At 35.7% G+C, this 14,953-nt stretch overlaps 1 long non-coding RNA gene across 1 annotated transcript; it reads right to left on the bottom strand.

The window, feature by feature from the left end:
* Nucleotides 1-225: 225 nt before the first annotated feature.
* LOC147873378 (uncharacterized) lies at nt 226-2,740 on the bottom strand. Its single transcript, XR_015535797.1, has 2 exons — nt 2,436-2,740; nt 226-1,416 (listed from the first exon to the last, which is right to left on the bottom strand). It is a non-coding gene; the product is annotated as an uncharacterized LOC147873378 (long non-coding RNA).
* Between the last annotated feature and the right edge of the window lie 12,213 nt (nt 2,741-14,953).

The raw sequence follows: 14,953 nt of genomic DNA, 5'->3' as shown, positions 1-14,953 counted from the left end.
TAAGGCAGTTTTAATAATGAGATTAAATAGCTCTATTGAAGTTGGAATGAGGCTATAGTAATGGACCTGTTTCTTAAGTCAGCACATTGCAATGAATAAGCCTCTACTGCTCCTTGAATAGCAATTGAATTACATTATGGAAGGAGGAAGCTATGGTAGAATAAATCTGTTATGAATAGAAACAGAACGTTTGTAATTTTGTTTGGAAATGTATAGGTTTACGCCTTTTAATTTATGATGCCTTATTTTATGTCCAAAATACTTAGCATCTATTAGAACAGACACACATGTAAATACTTCTCATTTTCATCATGTTCCATTTCACAATATTCTGTCGTGTGTGAAATGAAACTAATCACAAGATTCCTCTATCCGAGGATCCAAATAAATTTGTAATTACCTTCAATTCGTTCTTGTGAAATGTTAACAGCTGTACGCGATACCAAAACAAAACCAAAGTACATAATCGAGGGACGTGAAACATTTAAAACTTCAAAATTAAACTTAAATGTATCAAGAGGTCATTCAGAAATTAGGTATCACTCACATGAAGACGGGAGAAGGCTCACCTCCCGAAAATTAGCGATTTGTGTACAGAATGCAGGAGTAAGTACAAAATCCAAAGAACTGTCAATACCAGTAGCTACACTTTACGTGTGTTTCCCAACAGATAGTTATTCCAGTCGGATATCTTGAAGACAAATGCCAGACTGCGGAGATAAACCTGTTGGGTTACGTAGGATTTGAGGTTTTCACTTCGGTGACACCGAAGGTGACTGTCTTCTGAGTCGCCCTGATGATGGAGGCATCAAGGATCTCTGAAACCCTTGTAAACTTCTACTGGGCTACAACCCAAGAGACAGCCATCTATCTTGTGCTAGGTTATATTTGCTTTACAGTTAATTTTGCTATTAATTTTACATCGCAAGTCTCAGAACCTGGGTAGTCATCTGTGATGAATACGTTCATGTAATCAGCTTTCCATAGATCAATGTTTTGCCTGTCAGTGACTGTACGGATAATGAATCTATAGAAGCTGTCACGTCACCGTTACAATAGAAGGAGATGTACCGGAAAGCCGTGCGTGTGGAGGCGATCAGAAGAACGGAAGAAGAGAATGGCTCGGGAACAAACAAATGAAGTCAGAGAGCCATTACTCACATGTCGTCTCTTGCAGCTTTCAAAAGATCGTCGTGTGCGGACCACCAGTGATGATAAGCTCATAGCAAATATAATTCCCTGGTTTTTCCGCACACAGTACTCAGGTTTCAGGAGCTGAAGAGTTGAAGCGTTTTCATTTCAATGTCCAGACAGCTGGCTCGCGATGTACGAGCTTTGTCGCTCTAGCTATAGGATTCACTCCGTTTCACGCAGTCGAGGCCCGGGATCTTCAACTCTGAAACAGCCATCGTCCTTCTGCAACACCAAGTTATGGATCAGCGTGACGTGGAATGATTAGACGAAGAAAATTAGAACTGTGGAGTTGTCAGATTCCCTTGTAGAACTAAGAAAATATTATGATAATAGTTTTGAAGAAATGCTTATTATTATGTCTTTCATTAATATCAGCAATATATTCAATTCAATTCAATTCATTTATTTAAGTGCTTGGCAACAGCCAAAAAGGCCAATAACAGCCAAGCACTAACAATACAAACATTATAATACGAAAACAAACAAACAATAAACTAAATATATAAATGTCAATGTTAATTTATTACAAAATAATAATCAGTAATAAACTAAATATACCTAAGTAATATAATTAAATTAAAAATACTAAATAAAACAAAACAGAAAGAACTTATAAAATTAATACCACAAAATAAGATAAAATACAGTCAGCACAGGAAATGAATAAACAAAAAAAAACGATGATTATTGTTTAAAAAGCTGACTGACATCAGTAAGCAAAATACGATCTTTGTTAAAGATGTCAATGCTCCTACAGACTGCATTGGCAGCAGAAACACATCTGGCAAAGGGACTGGCCTTGAAATTACGTTGTACAGTAAAGGTAGAGTAGTCTCTAGTAATAATAATAATTCAATTCATTTATTTAAGTGCTTGGCAACAGCCAAATAAGGCCAATAACAGCCAAGCACTAACAAAAGTACAAAATAAAATGAATAATAATAAAGGTAAAACATTAAAATACAAAAAACAAACAAACAAATGAACTAAATATACAAATGTACAATATTAATAATAATAATTCAATTCATTTATTTCATAATAATCAACAAGCAGATGAGCTAAATAATATGACTAAGTAATAAAATAATAAATTAAAATCAGTTCAATTATAAACAATACATACAAAATGAAAAACCCAAAATATGCACAAAAGGAAAATATTTAAATACAACAATTTCCTAAGTGTAACTTTTAATTACAAGAAAATGGGCTAAATAAAATGCTTAAACAAAATATACTCCTTGTTAAAGATGTCGATGCGCTGACAGACTGCATTGGCAGCAGAAACACACCAAAACAATAATAATAATAATAATAGTGATAGAGGGTGAAGCTAAAAATGAGCTGGGTTCGATCCTCACACGGGACAGGAATCGTTCTTACTGCCACCGCGTCCACAGTCACCAGGAAATAAGCAAACGAAACGTACAGTGAGGCCTAGACCACGTAGAACGTCATTGTAGTGTTCCTCGTAGGCGCTCTTGGCTTGTTAGTTCCGCACAGGATAAATATTGCCTTGGCCTCAGAGCAATATAAGTTTCTAGAGAGCAGTCCTGTTACTAATGCCACTTCAAAGATGTGCCGGTCTGTTTGTAAAATCATTTCCCTTTGTCGACAAGCTTGTACTCCTCCCACCCTTATTAAAGCGGACATACAGTTGTAATAATATCGTCATCCAGTCGAGATTCGGACAAGCTACATGTTACGAATTGTGTCGTGGCAATCAGCCATAGAAATTGCACCTGTTATCAATAATCCAACAACTCTATTTGTCCAGGAAATGGAAATCAAACCACTGTCCCGTTACTTTAAAAATACATCAAACAATTGAGCCCTCATGTTTATATGTAACGTCGCCTGCGTTTCTCTGGAGCCTTACAATGCCACTGCATGTCACTTCAGATGTATCAGTTGGACAACCCAGATACGTGTTTTATCTGGACAACACGTTCAATTTACAGACTTTGTGGCTGTCGGAGTGGCCTCGCCACGAGGCTATACTTTCTTCAGACATTCATGTTAAATGTCGTTTATCGTGCATAGATGAACGACGCACAAGAATCTGTAAGCATGTTGAATAGTGGGAGGCATTTTTCAGGTTCTTCTGAGCTAGAATAAGTAATATTTTGAATGCTGTTTGTCATTTGTCGTGACGGGCTTATCACAACGTAATGATTTTGCATTTTTTCGTAATTCATACGGGTGTACATATGATTTTTTCTCTTGAAAAGATATATACGTATAAGGTGTAACGTGTATATTTTATGGTAACTGGTTATAGTAAGTATATATTAAATCTTGTCCGTCTAATCACAATAAATTCTTATTAAATATTAAAATATTACAATAATTAACATTTAAAATATTTAAAATATTAAATGATGTTCTTTATCGAAATATTCGATTTACATTAGACCATCATTTTTCATGTTTCACGACGTGTTTCAGTTCCTAAAAGAACCATCCTCAGGTGTATATAATTATATAAAGCTTCAAAACGAATAAATAATTCAAATACAATTTTCATACATTATGCCAGCCTACATTTTTATCAGATTTTTACCAGATATTAAACGATGTTCTTTTTCAGATTTTTATTCCATTTTTAATAACACACTCGATGTTGTTCTGTATATATACATCATGCTCAATGTGACTTTAGTGTGGGTGAACGTTTTGTTGTTTTTGTATCAGTCTGTAATGTAAATAACATAAAGGTTAAATGAATATTAGTAAAATATAAAACAAAGTAATATATATTGAAGATAATTTTTGAAACATACCAGAAATGTTGTGGAGGAGTTTAGGAACTTAAATATGTCGTGAAACATGAAAAATGATGGTCTAATGTAAATCGAATATTTCGATAAAGAACATCATTTAATATTTTAAATATTTTAAATGTTAATTATTGTAATATTTTAATATTTAATAAGAATTTATTGTGATTAGACGGACAAGATTTAACATATACTTATTATATCACAATATGACGCAACTTTACCATCTTATGGTTATAGTAAATAAATTAGAGACAGTGTGTACAGAATAATACTGTTTATCGATCTCTTTTTCTTGTACTAACAACTTATTTCCGAAAAGTCGGTTATTTGAAGCCCTGATTAGTAAAATAACGACACAACAAGGCCTAAAAACATTAGCTAAAATTCTGGCCTAATAACACCCAGCTCGCTATAAGCACGTACATGCGAGGAACACAACTTAGCATGCCGTCTGGGTGTTGCTGTTCAATGACGTCATGAACAACGTCATGTTGTTCTTTTTCAGATGACAGGGACCAGCCTTGCTTCTTATGTGACGTTACAAAATACTCTGATCGAAGTACGTGCTAGCTTCTGTCTACGAGAGATTTAATATTAATGCAATGCAAAATTTTCAAAAATTATAATTCTGTATTATACAGAATGCAAGAAAGTAAAATTCGAAAAGAAACTCCATTACCATTTGCAAAGTATTAAGATTTCTTTTGTTTATAAACTGAATAGAAGATTTTTTCTTGGTCAGTAACCGTAGGTTTGGAACGATCACTACTCAACTGTGTTTGCGTCCTACCAGCAGAAATGTTGAATCAGAATGAGGAAATCCAGAGACTTTCGTCTTGCGTCAAACAATCTTGCTTAGGTCTAAGTCCGATATTCTTATAGGGATGTTATGTAATTATCTATCATTCTACCTAACAATTTTTTAGATATTACTCTTCTATCAACGGGTCACACACTTGCGTGTATAGGGCAGTAAATCTGTAGGTTTTACGTCCAATTCTCAATCACGTGATCAAATACTATGACTAACTGTAGGCTAGATCTCGTCTTTTTATTTATGGTTTATTTTATGAGAATTATAGTTGCTAATGTTTTATAGAATGATTGGGCCTAGTGAATAATGAATGGGAAAGGATGTGGAAGGAAATAATCGTGCCAAATTTAAGGCACTAACGCTGTGTTTGCCTACAAAGTCTACGAAATACTTCAGTCAGGAACGGCGACTTTCGGTACTAACGAGCAGCCAATTATTTAGACAGTCGCTCCATAAAATTGAAACCACTCTGACTTCACAGTTATCTAACCACATTATAGAAAGTCATCAAGTCATACGATTCTTTCAGACAACTGCCGTCTTATCCTGCGTGATATTTTCGGGTCCCTGATTAATCATCAGCCTGTCCATGCGTGAGGGCTTGACAAATTAACAGCTGACGTAATCAACAGTTCTGTACGCCGAAGGTGCATTCCTTTTTAACATACTACATTATTACTCTTGACATTTACCCAGTGACACGATCTTCAATAATCTGGTTTGAGGACTCAATCACGGTCAGAATGTTGACAACAAACAAAGCAATATTAAAATAATACCTAAGTCGAGTCTCGAACGAAGGATTGAAATGGAAAACAATTTTTTAAACCCGTGATTGTACTTTGAACATAAAATATGTAACCAATAATAGGGAGACATGTTTCCCCTACTAAATAAGATGACATTATGCATGGAGCATTGTGCATGGACCCCTGTAGGGCCCGCCACCCACGTAGCTGTACGCGATAAGGAAAACGTTCTGTCAACACACGCTTGTACCAAAATGACTCGTCTCCTGGGTTACATGTAATGGGCGTGCAGCTTTGAATGAACAGGGAAGGCAACATACCAAAACGACATGATGCTTAATAAAAAGTGAAACGATATGGATTCGTTATTGTTTTTATTTCTGAAGAGAATTCGGTTAAGCAGGTTTAAGTCGCTGGTAACTCAAATATGAAAATTATATAATTTCCAAAAATTCTATATAATTTATGTTTTATATTTGTATAGTTTTGATGTCATAAATTATACATTTCGAGTGTTTGCTAACATTCAGTTCCGATTACTAGTTTCCGGTCTGCTACCTACATTTATCAAGATCAAACACAGGTGTAATTTTCCCTGTTGCAACTTGGTTTCTCGGAGAAACAAACGAAAAAGTGGATTTCCGCAGTTCGAGGCTCGGGCGCTGAAGAGAATATTTGGACTCAAAAGCGGAAACAACAAAAGGCTGTAAATTTTTTTTAAAATCAGGAGCTGTAACAGACATTGTTTGGATGATGAAATGAGAAGAAGCGACTCGGGACGGACATGTAGAAAGCGTGGAAAAAATTAGAGTTTTCATATTTTTGGAAAACCTGAAAGGAAGACCTTGAAGAAGATTGGAGAATAATATTAAAATGTATCTTGGACCAACGATCAACCGCTCGATGTTTCAAGGCAGATATTTCTTCTGCCCTTGTAGTTGGAAGTTAATATAGGCCTAGTCTGACGAGGTTTAAAGATGGCTGTCTTCTGGGTTGTTGCGCCGTGTAGTCTGGTAGATGTTTACCGACGTTTCAGAGGTCCTTACTCCCCTTATCAACATCAGGGCAACTTCTACCAGACTACACGGCGCAACAAACCAGAAGACAGCCATCTTCAGGCTCACCGCGGTGAAAACCTCAAATCCTTGACTAGGTTTGGTTTTGAACGAGGAAGCCAGAATAGGTTAATCATTACAGGAACTTTTCTATGAGACTTGGGATTTCACAAAGGTGAAATTTTACGTTAGGTTCTTCTCGGTTGCCACAACGATAATATACGATACTGCACATCGCATGCGTGAGTTGACCGCTGTTTTGGAACGAGGTTGGTACTCCACTGTCATTAAATTTGCTGGTCTGTAATAACAAGTGTCCCTCGATTGTGTGATTTCTCTTCCGATAGGTTACAGATGCTGTATATTTTCTTTCCAGTCGTATTAGTAAAACACGTTGGAATTCAAACCGTGTACCCAGTCGGTCATATTTCTACCCGCTCTGTTGGGTTGTCCGTTCTCCACCCTCAGTCATTCGAGGAGGATTTCAGCAGATGATCGTTAAACTTCGACGAGTTCCTTCAAACTTTTCCTGCTTGTTGTCAAATGTGAGAATGTATTTCTTTGTTTATCATTAAAGTACGAAGATATTGTCTTCAGAATAAGATATTTTTGGAAGACGAACATTGGCAGAGAATAGACATCTGGATATTTTGTGTGTCCTTTCCTTCTGTAAGGTTAGTTAATAGAGGGTAATATTTGACCACGTTTTGAAAGTATATGATGACTCATAAACAATGGCTATATTGAAAAGTTATAGAAGATTTTAAGAAGAGAATGTATTACATGTATTGGTAAGTTGCTTTAAATTATCGCAGATTATGATTAGTACAATAATATTAGTATATATCTCTCTTCATAGAACTAAATCTAATATTTTAAAATTTTATAAACAACATTTTATCTCTTTCAAACTTAGCTGTGTAGGTATTTTTATTCACGTGAATCTGCAGAAGAAATTAGAAATTTGCTTCATAAAATAAATTATTTATATTATGTCGTAACTGTTAGCTACTCAATATGACTACGTTTTTGTACGGCAGTTGACGTAAGTTATTGTGCAGTGATCGTAGGATAATAATTTTCAACGTATGGCATGAGGACAAGTTCCGACCCGCGACTTGAATAGGTCCTAACTGCAAAGAGTATAATGGGACTTGCCAACTCTGATCGAAGCGTTCTCAGTTCTAATGGAATAAGTACAAATATCTCAAAAACCAACCCTTGATAACAAATTTTGTCTCCTTCTATGTCAACATTGGATAGACGTAAGACAGACAGTGCGAGGGGACGGACTCGTGTTGAGTGTGACATTCAACAAACCGTCTAAATTATACACGAGTACAACTGAAGGGTGACTTGAGGAGGTGCGTATTATTTACGCATTACGACTGTCTGCTAATGGGCACGTATTAAACTAAATTAGACTGTCACTTAGTAATATTTGTATCAAACATCATTATCATAATCATTTACCGGAAGGCCCAAATGTCACAAGTGCAAATTAATACTCTCTTAAGTAAAGTGGCTATTATAATGTATTTAAGTGAATAAATTAGATAATTCTTCTAAAAAAAATCGTTAAAATATTTTCGGCTAAAATGTAAGCATTGTCTTTCATGTCCTTACTAAAATTGCTTTTAAAAAATATTTGATTAAAATTAAATTATTTGGTTATTCCGTCAAATCACAATGTATTTAAAATAAGGTAATTAAAATAATTAAAATACCATTCTGTGTTTCATATCGAATAATCGATTTACAATTGGAACAGTTACAACATGTTTCGGTTTTATTAAACCATCATCAGGTGTAAAATTATATTAAATTTAAAACTCAATTACAATTTTTTTACAATTTTTTCGTGGTGTAGTTTTTTTGGAGGTCGTGTCCAGATATTTTTATATAATGGATCAACTTTATTGTTTGAAGTGATGCTTTTGATGTTTACATCGGTCAGAGATGAAATAGTAGAAAACACAGTTGTGTCTGGAGGTGATCCAGAAGTATTACCGTATCCGATCAAGGTTTAATACTGAATACTGACGGAATAACCAAATAATTTAATTTTAATTTAATAAATCACAATATGACGCAACTACACTATTTTAAAAATATTTTAACTTACGCGAAAGTCGACATATAAAGCAAGTGATTTTTTTTAAATTGAAGGTGTGTGTTTAGTAGAAGTTTAATTAGGCCTAAGTAAAGTAATCTTAAAAATGAATTAAAGCCAATGAAACCCTCACACGATAACACTTGTGTAATGAAGGTGTTTACCGCACGTCAACTCTGTCAAATTGTTAAAAGCGTAGGATATAAACTTACCCTAAATATTTTTAGGTCCTTAAAATGAATAATGCAGCATTTATCTTGTTTATTTACGACTTCCTGCCTTCATGAAACAACGAAACTTACGGACCTACTTTTGGAGACGCTGACAGAATATATGGAAAGATACTGAGAGGTCGTCACCACTTTTGCAGTACTTCCACGGAGCAGAAGAAAATACAGATCACTGATTAAATGTTATTTAATGCATTTTAAAGCACATCTTGACTTGATATATTTTTATCTGGCAACTTATAAGTTTGTGTAGAATCTGAGTCTGTCACACAGTTAAGTGTGCAAAATGTTCGTGAGTTACCAGACTATAAAATATTGCTACTGTTTAACCTCGTGGTAATTTAAATGTTTAAGGTTATTAAAAGATGTCTTTTTCCTTGAGCGTAACTTCACCGTTCAGCATTCCAGTCCATATTATATTTTTAACATCCTAATATAATGGAAATATCACAAGGAAAGTCGCAGTCGGGTACTTGGTATTCGGGAGGTCCCTGGTTCATATCTCGGGCCGAAGAACGGTTGTCCTGACTGAGGTATTTTCTAATTTTTCTCAGTGCCTCTTGGCAAATTCCGGATTAGTATCTGAAATAGGGTTACTAACGCTTCCTATCATATAATCTTTCATTTAGTGTTTACTAATCATTCTATCCGAGTAAATGACAGAGACGATAAGTAACCCAGAAATAAATAATTAAAGTACAAATATCGAATTTATGTAGTGGTATGAAAGGCAAGAAAATAAAATAAAAATTGGCCTATATCATTTTCTATTACCTGAATATACTACCGGGCAATTTTCTTAAACATTTGACACTGAAATTTACAGGAATAAGTACAGCTTTACGGGGCTATACATGAAATAGAATTACATGTTCTCACATTATCTTTCCGTTTTAAATGATGTAGTTTTAATTAAAACAATTCGTTGTACCAAAGAGCTTCCATTGCTCGACTTGTATATAGACCTTCAAACAACATTCACGTAAATAGTCTTCTTAGTAAGTCCTTTGCTCTCACGATAACAGCTAAACATTTCTAGTTCATGTAGTGTTTAAGACGTTATATAAGACGTGCCTGGGGTGGGCGCATTTGCGTACACAAAAACGCAAATAAGCCTATATCCCGAGCGATATTTGAAGTTTTGAACCCTGGCTTACGGTGTTTGATTGACGCTGGGCCCTCTTAACCAGCATAACCACTGTGATCGAAAAACTTCTATAAAATCAAAATACTTTTAGAAAATGTTTACGTATGCGCGTGAATTGCAGAGATGTCTTCCTGTCCCTCAACCAAGTTCGTGGTTAGACCAGCAAGTTGCCTACGTGAAGTCATAGTTCTGCTTCAATGTTTGTTAACATATTTTACAATGAATTTACGACAATATAGAAATACTTTAATCAATAGAATACACTGGTATGTAAATCGACTGTGGACCATCGATGAGTAGCAATGTTACCGGCAGGTTCCCCCTGCAACCTCCGCGAACTTTCACGCTTACCGGCCGCTAACTCACGGCTCACGTCTTTTGTCTAGCAAGGACCTCATTTATGTTTTGTTATCAAAATTCTTAGGCCAGTTCTTGGGATTTATATTACCGCTGTAGTAAATTAGCTCATGCCTGCGTAACCACTGATACCTGCAGCTCATTTCGCCAGGTTTATAGCACTTGTGCAATTAACCGGTTACCTGATCTGATTAAACAATTAAATTTGTCGTTCTGTGGTTTATTTTCGAAATACATGATATAAATAAATAAATAAATATATACATGTTCCATGGAAAGTTTCCTTACGTTATTTTAACGACGATATTTCAGCTGCATGTATTTTGTAGCAAGGAATGAAATTGGAAGATGATCATGAACAGTGAATATTTAAGATCCTGTAACGAAATGAACGTAGTCTCACTGAAGGTACAATCCTGGTATCCACTGGAAGAAAGTAAATATCTGTGAATGTAGCTGGTGGCTCGGCAAAGATACGAATCGGGTATCTTTGGAATAAATGTGTAGGGTGTCATTACTTAGTCAAACCGGAGGTCACTGATTGAAATTATTTTTTAAAAATTGAGTATTTAGATTGAAAAAAAATTGTTTATAGAAGTACACAGATCTTACCTAAATAGTCTTCTAGTTAATTTTCTCTCTCGCGATGAAATTTGAAGCAATAATCAGTCAAGAATTTAAGATTGGCCGCTGATAGAAAATATGCCCCCCCACACATACGACGTACAGAATTTTGTCGCCATGTTAACAGAAACCAGCGGGTATTGGGCTGAGATCCACCAAATTTATTCTTTAAATTAAAATGTGAAGGCTTACGTAGTTACTTACGACGTTTCTACGTTCTTGTATTAGCCATTACTTATTATTTCAGTTATCTAAGTGAAAAATGTGAAACATTAAATATTGTCATGAGGGACTAGTTCATATATTATTTAACGACGCTTTCTCACTATCTGTGTTATGTAGCTCCAAGTGGTGCAAATGATGAATTGGAAGGAATGTGAATTGAGCTGACATTGGCTATTATGAGTTACAATTATAGCATTTACTTAGAGGGAGAAAAGTGGCCAGCAGCTAACGCACAAAGATTTGAACCCAGGACTTCCCAAATAATGACTAGGAGTTCTGCTCCCATATGATCTTGCATATACTTAAAAGAATAACAAATGATTTGACGTCAGAATACATTTATGAAAAAGTAAAGAATATGAAGAAAGAAAATAAAATAAGAACAAAGACATTTAAAATAAAATGAAACAGCTTTAAACGACGCCAGTGTGCTGTGAATTGGCTAGAACAAAGGAGCAATCGAAACGGACGCAAGAAAAATGTATCTAGAAATGAACACAAAGGATACACGTGCTGTGTGGCTGGATGACAAAGGAGACTGAGTCTGTAAACTCTTATGTACTTCACGGAGCAGAGTCATTCTTGTGAAGTTAATAGTCTCTCAGTTAGCCAGAGACGGCTCTGACAGGGGACAAAAATGTTGTGGATGTAACAGACACCTCTGAAACGTCGGTGAACTTCTGCCATATTACACATCGCTACAAACCAGAAGAGAGCCATCCTCGTACTCCCCACCGTGAGAAAGTGAAATCCTACTCAGATGTCCTTAATTTAATAATCCACGAAATGTAAATTTTGAATTGGTTGGTTTATGTTGTTTTTGTTTGGGTTTGTCACTGTGGTTATCAGTTTTCCATCGCATCGCCATCCTTGCCTGTTCAGAACACAGTTTATCTGCCGCCATCAAGAGACGCCGCTCGCAGGCTAAGCCGCTCTTCACCACTTCGTTGGAATGCGCCTGGATGTTCTAACGATGCTACAAGCGAAATGTAGGCCCTGAACCCAAGATGTTTGAAGACTAAACGTAGCCATTATTCACGCAATCAGCCGCATTGATTTGAACAAATTAGTAGTTTATTATGAACTCCGGCACGTTGTATTCAAATGATATTTCCGATTCCGTACACGCTAACAGACATCTGTTAGGTCTAACAATTCAATGTGCTTCGTTTCTGGGTTGGTAAAAGTTTAGAACTTCAGTCGCAGTGAAATCTGAGAGCCTGCAGAGTACTAATATTAAATCCATGAAGAGAATTATTTTTAATGTGATAATAGTCCGTCATTTATTTAAGAAATTTCTTACCCTTTATGGAATCCGAGGGTTTATTACCACGATTGTAAGAACCCTTCCCTAGACCGTATCCTGTTTGTGTATTAATTATGACCCTCATCTTTATAAATAATAATTTTTGTATTATCCTCATGTCTACTTCTGATTCTTTCGAATAGCCTATCCCAGGTCCCAAAACTTAACATTCTGTGAGAGGTTGTTATATCACCTTCAGCATGGAGGATAACGCCTCTTCGTCTGTCCTCATTTGCTTATTCGATATATTCGCAGATCCTCCATGTCTGAAAACCGTCTCCATCTTCTGCAATCCGAGCTGAGTTCAGCAACTCCGCACTGCCGAGCATTCCATGTGTCAGGACGCAGCAAACAATAACAGAGCTCACTTCCTTCAAGCCACAAAGAACTCATTCAGTCATTCGTCCTGAAGTGACACGTGTTCTTATTGAATTTCCGTTTTTGTGTCTTCTGGAACACTCACCTGTTACTTACACGCTGGCCACAATAGAAAGAAAACCCAAATGCAAACCACGCAATGCAGAACATGGGTTAATTGTAATACTAACAGCCACTGACAGCTAAGAGAGGCCAGCTGACTTTGGCTCCCATTATGAACTTATTACAGCAAAACAAGCAGACATTTCATATTTGTATAATAATTGTCACAGAAACTCTGTACACTACGAATCATGAAATTGATGATTACATGTGAGTCTCGTAGTGAGTGTGGAGTGACAGAAATGTTTGTCTGCAGTCTTAAACTCGTTCAACGAAATCTTTTCGACATTTCTAGAACACATGAATGACGACATGTTTTAAGATAGAATGCTGCCCACGTAATTATCCTGCGCGGGAAAAGGTAAGATGTTACGTAATACTTAACAGTGCTTTTAATACCTTTAAAGAAATGGTAACATTATTTTTCGATTATTTAAAGTAAAACCATCCATAAGACGGATTGTTTTGTAACCAAACATAACTCTCAGTATTATATTACACAGAAATTCATTCCCGCATAAGAGCTACAAGCCTGTGTTCTATACTTTTGGCTACTGGCCTGCTATCCGATTGGGAAGCACAAAATACTAGCTCAGTTATAAAAATATAAGCGTGCATCGCATGGAACGGGATTCTGGATTTTCCCCAGTGTGTATTTGTATTTGTTGTCAATCATAAGCTACCTCGTAAATTAAAATTGGGAGGCCATCTTTTGAAAGTTCAGTATAGGGGCCGACAGAATGCGGGAGTAACACCCATCTGATAATAAGAAATTCTATGACAAAGGTCGCTAATTAATTTTGGTGTAGTGGGGTTGAAGTTGTTACGAGGAAAACATACTAATTAGGAGGTCTGTTCGTGTCAGAGTACTCAAACGAGCGCCCAGAACGTCAGGGCTGGTGTGACGTCGCCTAACATTGATCAGTAAAGTAAAACAGATGTTCTGTTGATGGTCTTGCTTGGGAGACGAACTGTACGTGGTTCTTAACTATTCTATACATCGCCGTATTGAACCAATGAATGCAAGTAAATGCTACCAGAAACTTCCGTTATTATACCCTACGATTTAATAAGCATATTTTAATTATAAGGCTCAATTAACCCACTCGTATGCTCATCAGTGACTTGTGAAAAAACGCCAGCGATTTTTAATATTATCTTCCTCTCTCCCTGTTTATTCCATTGCTGATTTTGGACAGTGAATTTGTATCTGGAGAACGTACGAGTGGATTTCTTAACTTCACACTGAATTATACGACAACATTTAGAGAGAAATGCACTTGGCTGGTTATTTTTAATAAACACGGTGTTAATAATCCATCGCTTTGTTTCACTTCAGTTGTTTCTACGCGAATAAGATGTCGAGAGTAGTGCCTCATCTCTCCACTTTACACGTCATATGTAATCAATGGTTTGTCGACAATTGTTCGTGGCGGAATCTCTTGTAGAGTAATTACATTTCTGGGTCAGAAGATCATATTCATGAGATATTGTAGGTGCGTCATATTGTGATTTTATTTAAAATAGTATTAAAATATATTAAAATTGTCCGTCAATCACAATAAAGTAATATAAGATAATTAAAAAAATGTTGATACAATGTGAAAAAACGAAGAAATGATAAGAAAATTAAAAATTAGTAATTCAATTAAAAGTTTATAACCTGATGACGGCTCTATGAAAGCCGAAACATGTCGAGAATGTTCCATATGTAAATCGAGTACTCGATACGGAACAAAATATAATATTTTAACCATTTAATTATCTTATATTACTTTATTGTGATTGACGGACAATTTTAATATATTTTAATACTATAATATTCATGATCAAACATTGCACACTTGAAAGAGTTGCCTGCTGTTCCACAGAA

This window comes from Zootermopsis nevadensis, unplaced genomic scaffold (assembly GCF_977971745.1).
Source record: "Zootermopsis nevadensis isolate Lab colony 2312 unplaced genomic scaffold, Znev_1.0 Znev_ptg000019l, whole genome shotgun sequence".
In the NCBI taxonomy this organism is placed as follows: Eukaryota; Metazoa; Arthropoda; class Insecta; order Blattodea; family Termopsidae; genus Zootermopsis; species Zootermopsis nevadensis.
The sequence above is the reverse complement of the archived record's forward strand: the minus strand, read 5'-3'. Positions and strand labels throughout refer to the sequence as shown.